Raw genomic sequence first — 15,135 nt, forward strand, 5'->3', positions numbered from 1 at the left:
TGTTCAAAGGATACATTGGATCTTTTGGTTTAATTTGGATATCCCTTGTGTTTGTGCAAAGCACAGATACATTGGATGATTTGAACTAAATCGGATATCCTTTATGATTTGTAAAAAGAACGGATACTTTGGATGTTTTGATACATTTGTTTTGCAAAAATAGAACATACATAAAATGTGTCGTTTAAAACGTCAAAAAATATTGATGAACGTGAAAGTTGTTGCTATGAGTTTGTGAGGCTTAATTCCAATACCTTAGTATTTTATCCATTGTTTAATTTTATTTTACTTCAATTTATGTTTTCAATTCAACTTACACAAAATTTTGTAACTAAGTTAAAATAGGATTAGTTTAGATATAAATTTATTTACACGAACACAATTCCTTATGGATTTGACCTCACACTTGCAAAAGCTATATTGCAAACGACTCGTGTATTTGCGAGTAACATTAAAACCCACACTACAAAAAAAATGGAATTTTTTGACCTGTCTACAGTAACCCACTTTTTGCCACGTCACTAATTAGTGACATGGCAAAAAGTGCCACGTCAATAAAAACTTTATTGATGTATTAAATTTGTCACATCACTAATTAGTGACATGGCACATTGCATACATCAATAAATTGCAATGTGTCAAAGATTGCCACATTGCTAAATTTAAATTCAATTTAATTTAAAAAGTTATATTTAAATTATATAGATTAGTGATGTGGCAAAATATCACATGTCAATAATTATTGACATGCCATTTTGACACATCAATAGTTATTGACGTGCCATGTTGACACGTCAATAGTTATTGACGTACCATTTTGACACGTCAATAGTTGTTGACGTGCCATTTTGACACGTCAATAGTTATTGACGTGTCAGAATGCCACGTCAATGATTTATTGATTAATTAATAATATTAATTATATGTTTAAAAAAAAATATTAGGAAACAAAATTTAATAGGTTTATATCATTGTAGTTTGGGGTTTTACTAAACTCGTAATTAGTTTCTACAACTTAAATTCAATACAAACTAATTAATTAGGTTCTTTCTGTAAGAGATACATTCAAGCCATTAAAATTTTATAAAATTCTTGAAGCACTACAAGAATTTTATAAAATTGTAATGGGTTTGAATTATAGGCTTATAATTATAATAAGGTGTATAATTAATTGTTATGCAAGGCTTTCACGATATGAAAACTTGACAATATTGATAATGTTTTTTTTTAAATCAACCAATGAATACCTATATATATAGGTATATGTATAACGAGTAATATTTGTAAATGTATAAGATTAATACTTAGTAATGCAATTCCGTGACAATTCAAATACATATATTTATTATTATGTACAATATTTAATGATGCTTAGTGATTAATTTGTAGTCTTCAATTTTTTTTTTTTTAAATTTATTAACAGATACCTATAAAATTAAAAAGGTTGGTTTTAATTAGCATTAATATTCTAGAGTACTAATATTCATATATTCTAGAGTATTAATATACGTATATATGTATACATATATGTATATTCTAGAGTATCAAAAAATCAAGTGATTTAAGAGCCATTTTATTTATTTTTTTCGAAATTAAATATTTAATTAGTTATTATTTTAAGTAACCATTATTAATACATATATGTGTTCTCTTACTCTTTAGTATATAGTATTTATAAAAAAATAATTGATCATATCATTTTTTTTTTCTTATAAACACTAACTGGTTGGTGTTTATTAATTAGGAAAATATATATTAAGAAGATTTTCAAATTTTTATTTATTGACATGTCACATGTGGCATGTCAAGAATTCTTGACGTGTCACATGTAGCACGTCAAGAATTTTTTGAAGTGCCACATGTGGACACATCAATAAACCGCATCTGCCAGCTGCGTCCCTTTAATTTTCTTCTTTTTTCTTTTCTTTCCCTCCTTCTCCTTCTTCCTCCTCCCGCACACACAGAACCCCAGCTCCTTTTCTCTCTGTTTTTTTCACCGCCGGCTAGTCAATCTCTCCACCATCACCGTCGCCCTCCCCCGCTCCGTCTCACACTCACTCTCTCACTCGCTCACCGGCCCTTCTCACTCGTTCTCTTTCTCACTCTCTCACTTGCTCACCGGCCCTTCTCACTCGTTCTCTCTCTCACTAGCTCGCTCTCGCTCTCTCACAGCTCGCTCTCTCTCACTAGCGCAGTTCACCATCGCCGTCTCTGTCTCTAGCGATTCTTTAGCCTCAGTTTCTCCGATCAGGTATATATACACCTACAACTTTGAAACACTCTACACACAGTACACCAAACGTTCGCTGCACTCCAGACTGTCAGAGCAGCACTCTCAGCTTTTCTAAACCTATATATACCCTCTTCCATGCCCTTCTAAACACCATTATGCCTTCTGAGCCCTAGAGAAACTCAGCTTGAGTGATTGGTTAGTTTGAGAGAAGAAGGAGAGCTTTTCTTGGAAGTTTTGCTCAAGAGAGGTAACCTTCTTGTCCTAATTCGTGTTTTACTTAGTTGTTATTCTATTTAGATAGTATTCCATAAGCTTGGTTCTAGTTTTTGAGGTTATATTGTCCTTATACGTTTTAATTATGATTTAGCATTTTGTTATCATTTAGCGTATTTATTATTGCATGGTGATGTTATTTTGAGATAGAGTATGCTAGAAATCTTTCTTGTAGCCTTAGAGCCTGTTTGGGATTGCGGTGGAAAATAGAGCTTTTGTCTGTGAGCTTTTGTCAAAAGTGCTGTTAATGAAAAGCTGTTTACATGTTTGGTAACTGCATGTTTTAAGTGCTTTTTTGATGTTACTAATGTTTGGTAACAAAACTAAAAAAATGCTTTCATTTGCAAAAATGACAATAAAGGACATGTAATAATTTTTTTAGTATAAGCTAAAAAAAAAAATCATTACGTGACACCAAATATATGTCATTTTACGTGAAATCATTATATGTCGATAATGACAATAAAGGCCTAAGGTTGGTAATTAATTAATTTTTTTTTTCAATTTATACCAACCTTTTTATATAAAAATGGTTAATGTTAGTTTTCACAAGTAAAAATTATTTTGTAATGGTTTATGTAACAAAACGTCAACATTTTATTTCTTTTGTACTTATATGTAATAAAAAGTGATGTCAATCATTTTCTTTCTTTCTTTTTTTAAAGTATTTAAAGTCCTTAACACATAAGAAAGAACAACATTCAAGAAGATCCTTACAACATTTTAAATAGTTTATAACAAAACAACATAAATAAATAAATAATAAATAAAAGAACATTAACGGGTCATAAGTAGATTAGCAATATGATCACGTTCAATGTTCATATAATTTTCATTAGATGTCTCTAATTGTTGTATGTTTGACTCATCTTGTGCTTCGCCATCGCCTATACAGCCAGTAAGTAGTAAATCCTCCTCATCATCATATGGTTGGAACTCAGCATCCTTTATTGCATGCTTCCTAATGAAGTTATGAAGAGCCATAGACGCCACCACGATTTTCACTTGTTTATTTTAAGGAAAATTCGACATGCAATGCAATAACTTCCATTTATTTTTCCAAACTCCAAATGTTCTTTCAATAGTGCATCTAAGTGATGAATGTGCATGATTAAAAATTTCATGCATACCTCTTGGTTGGCTTCCGCGACGAAAGTCTGTTAGATGATACCACTCCCTTTTATATGGCCCCATGTGTCTCTTCATGTGAGGATATCCTGCGTCTACGAAGTAATACTTTCCTGCAAAAACTATACGAATAATAGTCATAAAAAATATTAAAATGTATATTTTTTTCATGTATAATTCATAATTGTTATTTTTATTAAATACAAACCACTAGGTGGGTGTGGAAATCGTAATTCTTCCTTTCGAATAGCTTCCAAAAAAATACGTGTATCATATGCAGTACCTTCCCATCCGGCCCAAACAAAGGTGAAACACATACTAAAATCACAAACAACCATAACATTCTGAGTAGGAGTCCCTTTTCGACCAACATATGGTATTTATTTTGATGGAGAAATTTTAACTAGCACATGGGTTCCATCAATGGCTCCAATACAATCTTTGAAGTATGGCCAATACCGCTCATCATCACGAATTTTGCTTGGAACATCCCTAAATTCCCAATCAATAGGATTAATAATGTCAATCGCCATTCTTGAAACAGCCATTAAAACATGAGTAAAATGTCTGCTAATTGTTTCTCCTGAATGTTGAAACCTTTCTTGCATTATTCTATTCTCAAACCGATGGCCTAAAGTATTCAAAAACATAGCCACCAACACTTCAACAGTTAATTTCCTAGTACCTCTTAAATGATATCTTTTCTTTAACTCTTTACAAGAGTAAAGAAATACGTGTATTTCCATTATGAAATTTTGTTTGCATCTATGAGGATTACCTTGTAGAATCTCCATAACCCACTTATAACCTGTTTGAAAAGAGGTCCTACAAGGTTCCTTTGTAATATATGGCATATAATAGTTTTCAACAAATTCTACTGCTGCAACTACTAGAATAAAAACATCATTTTCATTTTTATTTTCCTCTTCACCATAATCACTATCACTTGTATCATCTTGAGTGCTATAATCATTATTGTCCATGTCTATAAAGGAAAAATAAAAATAAAGAAATTAACACAAAATAAATATATAAGCACCCATAAAAAAAAAAAAAAAAAAAAAAGATATCTACGTAGTTATGAGATATTATAATATACTCACCTTAGTACACAAATCAACACATAAAAAAAAATATAACATTCAAATAAATCCTTACAACTTCTCAAAATAGTTCATAACAAAACAACATTAAAAAATAACAACATTAATCCATGCTACGACGATATTTCTCTATTTCCCATTTGCTTGATAAAGTTAATCTGCAACCATGGCTCTTTAATAGTCACAAACATCTCTCTATGTGATCTCTTAAGAAATACCCATGTTGTAAACTTAAGGATGTCAATGTCATTTTCTGTTTCAACAATCTCCCGAACAACATCCATAACCTCTTCAATATTACATCCAGGTTTATCGTAACTCGTATATGTCACTGTATTCTTACTTTCTATTACATCACAAATACGACTCAAATGTTGACTAACAATTTGAACTTCTTTCTTTCTTTTCTTACATTGAACCGCAAGACCAAACTTCTTATTTCCTTTATCCCATGTATCTAAATCAGCAGGAATATCATCAATGCCATGTGTATTGAGATTTGGTTCATCATCCAAAACATCTAAATCTTCTACAACATTGTCATCTTCATTAAGCATTACATCCGCACTATCTATGACACCAATATCTTTAGGAACCAACCCTATGGATGGTGCCCAAGATCCCTCCCCAGTGGCAGTTCTATCTCTAAACAATATTTCCACCTTCATACCATAAGCCAAACTTGTCGTGCGAAACTTGGTTGCTTCTGGAACTTCATGTATTTAGGTATATGTAAAAATCAATAATAAACATTTTTTAAATCATTTAAACAAAAACAAATAAGTACAAATATAATACCTGCAATTTTTTTTCCCACCAATCATCGGTCGCGTCAATTGTCTTTTTCACTGGATCTCATCCAAGGCCAGTTTCCTTGCCTATCAATCTCTTCCAAATGTTCCACTCTTTTTTCAAACTATCCCACTTGTTCTTTAGTTGTTTATAGCAACATTGTTTTCTAGTTTTTTCATTAAATTTATTTATCACATTTTTCCATCCTGTCCTATTGAAATGTGTTTCTGGGCGGTTACTAGCATGAATCTTAGTAATACATATGTTAAGATAATCTTCTAGCATTTTTTCAGTCCAAACTACTTTCTTTATCTGAGTATCTCTAGTAGCAGCAGCAACGTTGCTTTGACCTTTTTTACTCATGTTTGTCACACAATAAATAAGCTGATAAAATTATAAATAAAAACGTATGTTAAACACTATTAAAAATTAGAAATTTGTTTAAGCGATTGATTGATAGAATGCAAAAATTATATTTGCAAGAATAATATGCATGTCCATCCAACAAAAGGGTAACAACAAAAAAATAATAGATTCAAGTTTCTACAATAGGAAAGGCATTTAATAATTCACGCGAATTAATTGTTTTCCTACGCCATTGTCATTCACCCCTTCATAAGCTTCATATATATATATATATATATATATATATATATATATATATATATATATATATATAATGAGCTGTGGAACCAAGTTTTGCAAAGGACAATGCATGAGTCGGTGGTGTGAAAAAGTGAAAGAGATTCTTAAAAAAATTTGTCATATCTCACAATAGCCAGCACGTTATTGTCATCTCACAACAGAGGCTCTGCGACGTGAGAGAGAGAGAAATTTTTTAATACACTTGCATTGTTTCCTAGCATCAGAAACAATGCATATATTCTAGAAACAATTCAGAAAAGAAAAAATTGTGAAATCCGTATCTACCCCATGTGGGAGTAGCTCAACACACTGCCCAAAGCCATCTATCACATTCCTAGCATCAGAAACAATGCATATATTCTAGAAACAATTCAGAAAAGAAAAAAGAAAAAAATTTGAAAGAAAAAATTGACAAATCTGTATCTACGGGAGCAGCTCTTCACACTGCCCAAAGCCATCTATCACTCTCCAACCTCTTCATCTCTTCTTTATCTTCTTTTCCCTTCTATCCTCTATTTTTTTTTTTTCTAATTATCTTCTCTATAGGTCTCTCTTTTCTATTTTCTCTCTATTTTTTTCTAATTCTCTTCTCTGCAGACTGCGTGCAGGTCTTTCTCTTATGTTTAGTTCTTTTATATATGTCAAGATTGGAACGAAAGAGACGAAAATAATCAAAAATCCAACGAACTCACCGGAACGAGATGAACTTCTACTTGTCTCTCTCCCTGTAGCGGCTCTCAACTGTGGCAAAATGATAAGTTTGGTTCAAAGTAATGTTTATATATGGGTATGGTTGTCAGTACATGAAATTTGTAAGGTATTTTTGTCCGTGTATATATTTCATTAAACACAAAACTGCGGCGTGCCTTTCTTCCAAAAGTTCATTTGAGTAGATGCCTCGTTTTCCAGCTTTGCCCCAAACGTGGTTTTGAGCGTTTGGAACCTCCAAAGTGCTTTAGAAATATTTTACCAGACAACTCTAATTTTTCTGAAACGGGCTTCTGAGGCATCATAAGCGCTTTCTGGGTTTGCAACCGCAGACCCAAACATGCTCTTCGAACCTGTTTATAACTGTTTACAAACCTATTGGGTTGAGATGAGATTTTTGCCCTAAACGTTATAGCCAAACGTTCGGCCTCAATCCCAAACGTTCCCCCAGTTTGGCCGGACGTTCACTAACAAGACATCAAACTCCGTTTTCAAAGTTTTAGGGCTAGGGCTCGTTTTAGCTTGAACGTAGAATTGATAATAGGCATTTTCACAAATTTGGAGAGTGTAGGCAAATCAGAGGAGTTGTTGGAGGAAGAATACCACCCGGGTGAGTACAAACTCACATGATGCTTGACATTATTTTTTCCACATTGCACGATTATTTTGTGTACAAAACATGCATTTTTACAACTCTCTTGAAACACAATTTCATATACTATGAACTCTACTTTGGTGAAAATATGTTGCTTAAACAAGATACTGAACATTATGTGATTTGTAGAGCATGTATGTAAAAGACGGATGAGACAAATTGTATCGTATGACATGGTACACCAGTATGTGCAGGATAACGGCCATGGGCTTACTATACATGTTAACTCTATGGTCAAAAGTGTCGATGTGTTATATGGGCATTGGATCCAATAGTTGTTTCATGACCAGCGCAGCCATGATTGGCAGGTCACTACAGAACTTACATTATTAGTTGCGTTGGCCACCCAAGGTCAGACTTGATCGGGATGCTGGTGTTATGAATGATAGCGTACAATGGTCGGAGCACTGGCATTGTATTACAAGTCCCTCGAGACAACACCAACCCTGCTGAGAAGGGGTAATATCTCGGGTAGACCATACAGTTTGAACTATCACCTGATTCCCATAATTACATCATATATCATATCTATATTACACCTATGATAACTGTCATGTCACAATGCTACATTGATTTATCAACAACTGAATTCATCACTTAAATGGCATAAGCATCATGTGCATTTTTACTCATTTAAGTCTTTAGACTTACCCTTATATTCTTTTTCCCTTCATTATGAATATCTATGTTGTCTTAGCTAGTCCAGCAGGTGATGGATTCGGAGAACCAATTAGTGGTGGCAAAGGACTTGATTCAAGTCATTTTTGAGGATCTAGACCCGGTGTGGCTCAAATCCATGTGGGATGCAGGAGGAACCACCTGTCAGGAGTTGATCGAGATTGTGATTGTGTTATCTTTAGTTATGCTTAGGTGTTGATGCTATTTCAGAACAATCACTAGTAGTATGTATTATTATTTTGATGACTGTTCTTTGACCGATACATTCGGAGATCCAGTTATGTTATGATGCTTTATGTTTACTCTCGTTATTGTTATTATGTTTTAAATTATTGCTATCTCAATCCCTTAGTTGAAAGTCTTTTGTTGTAGTCTCTCTTCGGAGAGGATAAGGTCCATAAGTCTTGTTCTGAGAGGAATAAGGTTGGGAGGCAATCCATGGAGTCAATTACCAGTTAATTGATTTTCACGAGGCGTTATAAGCCTATAGTCCTTACAAAATTCGTGTCCCAAAGGTCCTAAAAGGTCCTTAAATAGACTAAATTAATAAAATGATTCTTTTGCGATGCATATAAAAATTGAGACTATCAAGAGTGAAATCAATCTTTCTAAGCACAGGAAAAAGATTGCTCATTATGAATAGAGCATGCATATGTTCAGGCAAACGAATAGAATTTACAGGAAATGAAGCAAAGGAAAAAGACCAAGGGGTCTTGCCAAACAATTCACCTAACTCTCCTTTAGTGGGAGTAGTGTCAGAGGGAAGGGAAATTGACTATTAGGCACATGATGAATATCCAAAATTTTAGATAAGGACTCAGGAGTTAGAGAAATACCTTTCCCTCGAACACTAGTCATGAGAGAAGAGGTGAGAACACAGTAACCATGAATATTGGAGTAAAATTCGCAAACTAAATCCAGATAAACAACAGGCTGTCATTGAGTGAAGGGCAACCAACCTTTGGATTCAAAAATTTGGGGAATGAAGGCAAAATCCCAGAGTTGAAATCAAGAAGTGTGATTGATCATTCAATGATTACTGTCCTTTGGTTGTAGCAGATGTAGAAGAAGCAATTCTTGTCTGCAATTTCTGGAAAGCGATTTTCAAATCCAATATCCTTAGTAGCAAAGAGAGATGTAGAGGAGGGGTATGTCAAGTAGCTATCCGAACTCTTTAAGCAGAGCTGGACCTTGATAATTGTCAAAATATTCATATTTTAGCCCTTAATTTACACTTGTAAATTTCTTAGTCTTGTTATGTTGTGCTATTTTATTTCATTTTTGTGTTTTTGTAGGTCATGGAAGAAAAGAAAGCGTTTATGGAAAAAGTTCCAAGCTTAAAGGGCAAATTGAGAAGACCTAGATAAAGGAAAGGATTAAATCGAAATTTCTCTAATTAGAGTCAAAATTGGATTGGATTCAAATTTGGATTCTGCACATGTCTCGGTATTTTGACCATAACTTTCAGCTCAAGTATCTGATTGAGGGGATTCTAGCGGCATTGGAAAGATAACTCAAAATTCTATAAACCATTGTGAAATAGAATTTTCCTCATTCGGAATTATGCTATGCCAAACTTTGTCACACAATAAAAGAACGCAAATCTGGACGAATCCTGTTCCAATTTGTACTAGGAATATGATTAGTTATTTAAGTCAATTTGGATGATCGAGTCTTGGGCTTAATAAAGTAACAAAAGAATCTCCTCACGGGTTCTTGGGTTAATCAACATGGGGAACCGGGAGTAGACACCCATGCCCTTGGCCTCATGTGTTTGTCGATTTTCACAAATTTATGCTTTCTTAAAGAATAACTTAGTAGACACCATGCTAAATCCTTTAAGAAAGAAAAGAATTAGAGTAGACACATATGCCTTATTCATTTCTTAGGGAAATCAATAGCTTGAGCAGTAGACACCCATGCCCTTAGGATGGCAAACATTAGGTATTCATAATATGATTGGAACATTGGCATAATGTTATATTATTGAGCATGATTAGTGGTGGAAAGCCCTACCTTTTCATTTATCTTTATTTCTTTTTTTCATAGTATCAATTTAGTGACAAAGTTGATATTTTAATAAATTCTAAGCAAAATCAACAATCCCCGTGGGAATGATCTCGTACTTGCACCCTATATTACTGTTTTGATCTTGTGTACTTGCGAGTTAAAATGTAGCAAATATTATCTATTAATTTAGGTAGTATTTGTCACAACAAGTTTTTGGCATCGTTGCCGGGGATTGTTTTATTTTGTTTAGAATTTTTTTTTCCCTTAGTTAATTTTATTTTATTTTAATTTTTGTGTTACTATTTTCTAGAGTTTTAATTCCGTTCTGCAGCAGTGCGATCAAGCACACTGCTACAGGGCGATCAAGAGCAAAGTCAGACAGCCGCGCCGAAGACTCTATGTTTTCTTTTTTGTTTTGCAGTTTTTCCCGAGTGCGATCGAGTGGCCCCTGTGCGATCGAGTGCACTACCAGACAATAGCTACATTCCAGCACTTCGGGCCATTTGTGAGTTCTCCCTCTTATTTTTATTTTTATTTTTATTTTGTTATTTAATTTTCTTTTTGTTCTTATTCTCATGTGGAGAGCCATTCCGACACTCCATGGACCATGTTCATATTGCCATGACCCTTATCACCATGTTAGAAATTGTCCTTCAACAAGACAATTTTCTAACCATTCTTATGGGTATATGAACACATCATTCTCTAGATTGAGGGACGACGGCTATTTTGATACCTATAACCCAATATGGAGACAACAGTCAAATCTCTCTTGGCATGCTCAAGTTCCTGGAAATCCTGCTCCACAATTCTATGGTCAATCATATTCCTGTCTTAGCCCCAATCTGAGGCAATCCATTTTCAAGATAGAAGCTGAAGAAGATGAGCCATCTCCCATATATGATCATTCATATTCCTTTCCACATCAACAGTACCAAAAAAATCACCTCCACCAAAAAGGCCTGCCTTAGAAAAAGTGTGCTATGCCTTAGAAGAAGCAAGTTCTACCTTAAAAGAAGAGATGTCAGCTTATCTTAGCCAAATGGAGAAAAGTAAGCGACCATTTGAAAGGATGGAGAACTCTCGCACACAATCAATTGAAAGGATGGAGGCTCACCTCAAGCAAATATCAAATATACTTAAAGAAGAAGAAGAAGAAGAGTGCCAAAGTCAGTTGGTGGCCAATCCTAATGAGCACTACATGGAGGAAGAGTGCACTTACTATCATGAGCAAACAACCACCACACCTAGGAATGAAGAAACTATTGAGGAGAGTTTTTGTGAGCCAAGTCTTGAGGATCAATTGGGAAAACGCTTTGTTCAATTTCAAGGTGACCTAGACTTGGACAAGCTACTTGAGCATGCTCAGACTTCTAATGAGCCAAGCCTTGAGGATCCTTTAGGAGAGCGCTTTGATCAATTTGGAGGTGACCTAGACTTGAACAAGCTACTTGAGCATGTTGAGATGTTTAATGAGCCAAGTCTGGAGGATTCATTGGAAGAGCGCTTCGCTCAAGTTGAATTTGATCTAGATCTTGACAAGTTCCTCAAGCAAGCTAAGATGTTTAGTGAGCCAAGTTTGGAGGATCCATTGGAAGAGTGCTTTGCTCAATTTGAATTTGATTTGGACCTTGACATAATACGTGAGCAAGCTGTGGCCTTATTGGATTCCACTCCTGAGAACAACAAGGTGGAAGAAGAAGAAGAGCAAACTAAGGATCAAGAGGAACCACATCGGGAAAAAGAAGAGAGCACTGAGACTTCTTCAACATCAGCTCCTATTCCCGAATTACCAAGAGCCCAAGAGAGAAGTCTACTGGGGTTATGTGATGAGAAAATTGAGGACACCAAGATAGAAAAGTTACCTTAGTATTCTTTTTATTTTATTCCAGTTCATGATTCCCTTTCGGATGAGAAACTGTTTGAGAAGACTCATAATGGTCTACCCCAATCTATAGATAGTTGGAATCAACCTGCAATAGGAAGAATTCATTCTCTTTGTTGCTAGAGAAGAAAAGACTGGTGCTTCAAGTTTAAGAGGAGGACAACAGTTTGGCAGAAGACGTTAAACTTAGCACTCATGGGAGGTAACCCAGTATATCCTTTTTATTTCTTTGTTTGTTTGCTTTATTTTTATTTTTATTTTTTTATTTTATTTTTTTATTTTCCATGGTTACTTTAGTGTTTTGTTTTTCAGGTACAAGTGTACTTGCATTCAAGTTTGGGGGTGTGCTAGGAGCCATACCAATCCAGACAGTTCTCCCTTTCCTAGGTCAGATCTTTTCATGCTATACACACATTGGGGATAATGTGTAATTTAAGTTTGGGGGTATGGAAGACACTTACACACACTTTGTCTCAATTTAATATTTCAGTTTTTTTTTTTTTTTTTTTTTTGTAAAAAAAAAAATGCATGTTCTCATGATTATCTTAAATTTTTGGTTGATCTGGTAAAAAAAAAAAAAAAATTGTGATATTATTTTCATTGGTGAGCTTAAAATTTTTTACACATGATCTGATAATTGAGTTTTTAAGTTTGGTTACTTATTTTGGACAATTGAGAATTCACATGTTTGATCTTATCTTACACAAGCATATTATCACATAATTTGTGAGGTATGATATGAAAGTCTAATGTGTATGTTTCTATGTCTTGGGTAAAACTGGATGACTTAATAGATGGATACTTTGGCATATATATAAAGAGAAAAAGAAGTATAAAAAAAAAAAAAATGATCATAGATTATCTTTTCACTAAGTAACTAGATCTCTTGCCTCATTAAGCATTGAGTGTTCACGTCAAAAGGTGAGAATTTTGATTTGATTAATGTCATAGCTAGTTTGGTTTCGTAGCCTTTTTTACTCGAGTTAGTAAGAGCCTGTTTGGTATTGCAGTGGTAAATAGATCTTTTAGATGTAGAGCTTTTGTCTGTGGGCTTTTGTCAAAAACGCTTCTACTGAAAAGCTGTTACACGTTTGGTAATTACATGTCTGAAGTGCTTTTTGAGAAGTTATTGATGTTTGGTAACAAAAACTAAGAAAGTGCTTTTGGTTGCAAAAATGACCATAAAGGACATTTAATATTATTGAGAATAATAAACATGCTTACATCGTTAAAATAAGAATATATGATCCCTCAAAACATCATTTTTATTTTCCTCTTCATCAAAAAAGAAGTAAATAAATAAATACAAAATAAATATGTAAACCGAATGAAAATTAATAACTTGTAGAATGTTAAGTGATTAAAATTAATTCCTTTATTTTTCATCAAACTAGAACCTTTTTGTTGGTCTGTAACAAGAAAGAGAAGTGATGTGTTGAAATTTTTTGGATGAGTGTTCCGTTGGGAGGAGAGATTTGGGTATTTGATGTATGGTGTGAGCTTTGGCAGAACCCACGTGATGCTCCTTGATATAAACATAAAAAATAAACACAAAAAAAAAGTAAATAAATAAAAATTAAATAAATCTCTGCATGCTGTTAAGTGCCAACATATTCATATTTTAGCCCTTAACTTACATTTGTTAATTCCTTAGTTTTGTTAGTTTATGCTATTTTAGTTCTTTTATGTGCTTTCTCTGTTTTTGTAGGCTTTTGGAAGAAAATAAAGGACAAAATTGGAAAAAAGCTAGAAGATTTGAATCAAGCAAAAGGTTCTGATAGTGCGATCGATCGCAGGGTTATTGCGCTCGAGCGCACTACCAGAGAGGTCCAAGCCAAGACGAGCAAGGCGTGTACTCGTGCGCACAAGAAGCAGCCCTGCGATCGAGAGCCCAACACATACGATTGATCGCATACCTACGATCGAGCGCACACGTGAGCGCCTTATTCTGGAAAGTTCTCTTTTTCACCCCTTCAAAACCCTAGGTGACTTAGAACGTAGAAGCTACAATTTTTAGGGTTTCTATAATGTTCCTAAGGCCTATAAATAGACCCTTAAGCTTTTACAATAGACACACAATTCCAAGGAGAAGAATTGGAGCTCATCAAGTTCAAGTTTTCAGGTTTATTCTTTGCCTCTGTATTTTATTTTATGAAGATGTTTAACATCAAACTCATGTGTAACTAAACTACTTAGTAGGGCTAGATTGAAGCTCTAATTATGTTTATTTAATATTTCAATATTGGCGCATTTGTGATAATCATATTGTGATGCTTAACTTGATTAATTCTTGTTTTATTGAATTCCTCATATGTGTTTGCCTGATCAACATATGCATGTTCTATGGATTAGTTAATTAAATCAATTTGGATGATCGAGTCCTGGGTTTAATAGAGTAACAAAAGAATTCTCACGGATTCTTGGGTTAATCAACATGTAAAACCGAGAGTATACACCCATACCCTAGGTTCCGTTTGTTTGTCGATTTCCATAGATTCATGCTTTCTTAAAGAACAACTTAGTATACACCCATGCTAAATCCTTTAAGAAAGAAAAGAGTTAGAGTATACACCCATGCCTAACTCGTTGATTAGGGACATCTATAGCTTAAGGAGTATACACCCTTAGGTTGGCAAACATTAGGTGTTCATAATATGATTAAAGCATTGGCATATTGTTATATTGTTTAAGCATGATTAGTGGTGAATATCAAAGCCCTACTTTTATCATTATTAACTCAAAAATCAATCTTTGTTTTGTTTTACTTATGGAATTTATTTTAAGCAAAATTTATGACAATTCTCATGGAAATGATCTTGTACTTGCACCTTATACTACTATATTTATCTTGTGCACTTGCAAGTTAAACGTACAATTATTTGCCTATTAACTTAGGTAGATATTTACACAATACACACCTGCTGGCTTGCAAGTGCGAGGTCGAACCCACAGGAAATTATGTTTATGAAAGAACAATTTATATCTAAACTAATTAAATCCTAACCTAATTCCAAAAAAGGGTTTT

General features: G+C 34.0%; 1 pseudogene; it reads right to left on the bottom strand.

The window, feature by feature from the left end:
• Positions 1 to 4,850: 4,850 nt before the first annotated feature.
• Positions 4,851 to 5,892, bottom strand: LOC148586845 (L10-interacting MYB domain-containing protein-like; annotated as a pseudogene).
• Between the last annotated feature and the right edge of the window lie 9,243 nt (positions 5,893 to 15,135).

This window comes from Corylus avellana, chromosome 3 (genome assembly GCF_965113065.1).
Source record: "Corylus avellana chromosome 3, dhCorAvel1.hap1.2, whole genome shotgun sequence".
Lineage (NCBI taxonomy): Eukaryota > Viridiplantae > Streptophyta > Magnoliopsida > Fagales > Betulaceae > Corylus > Corylus avellana.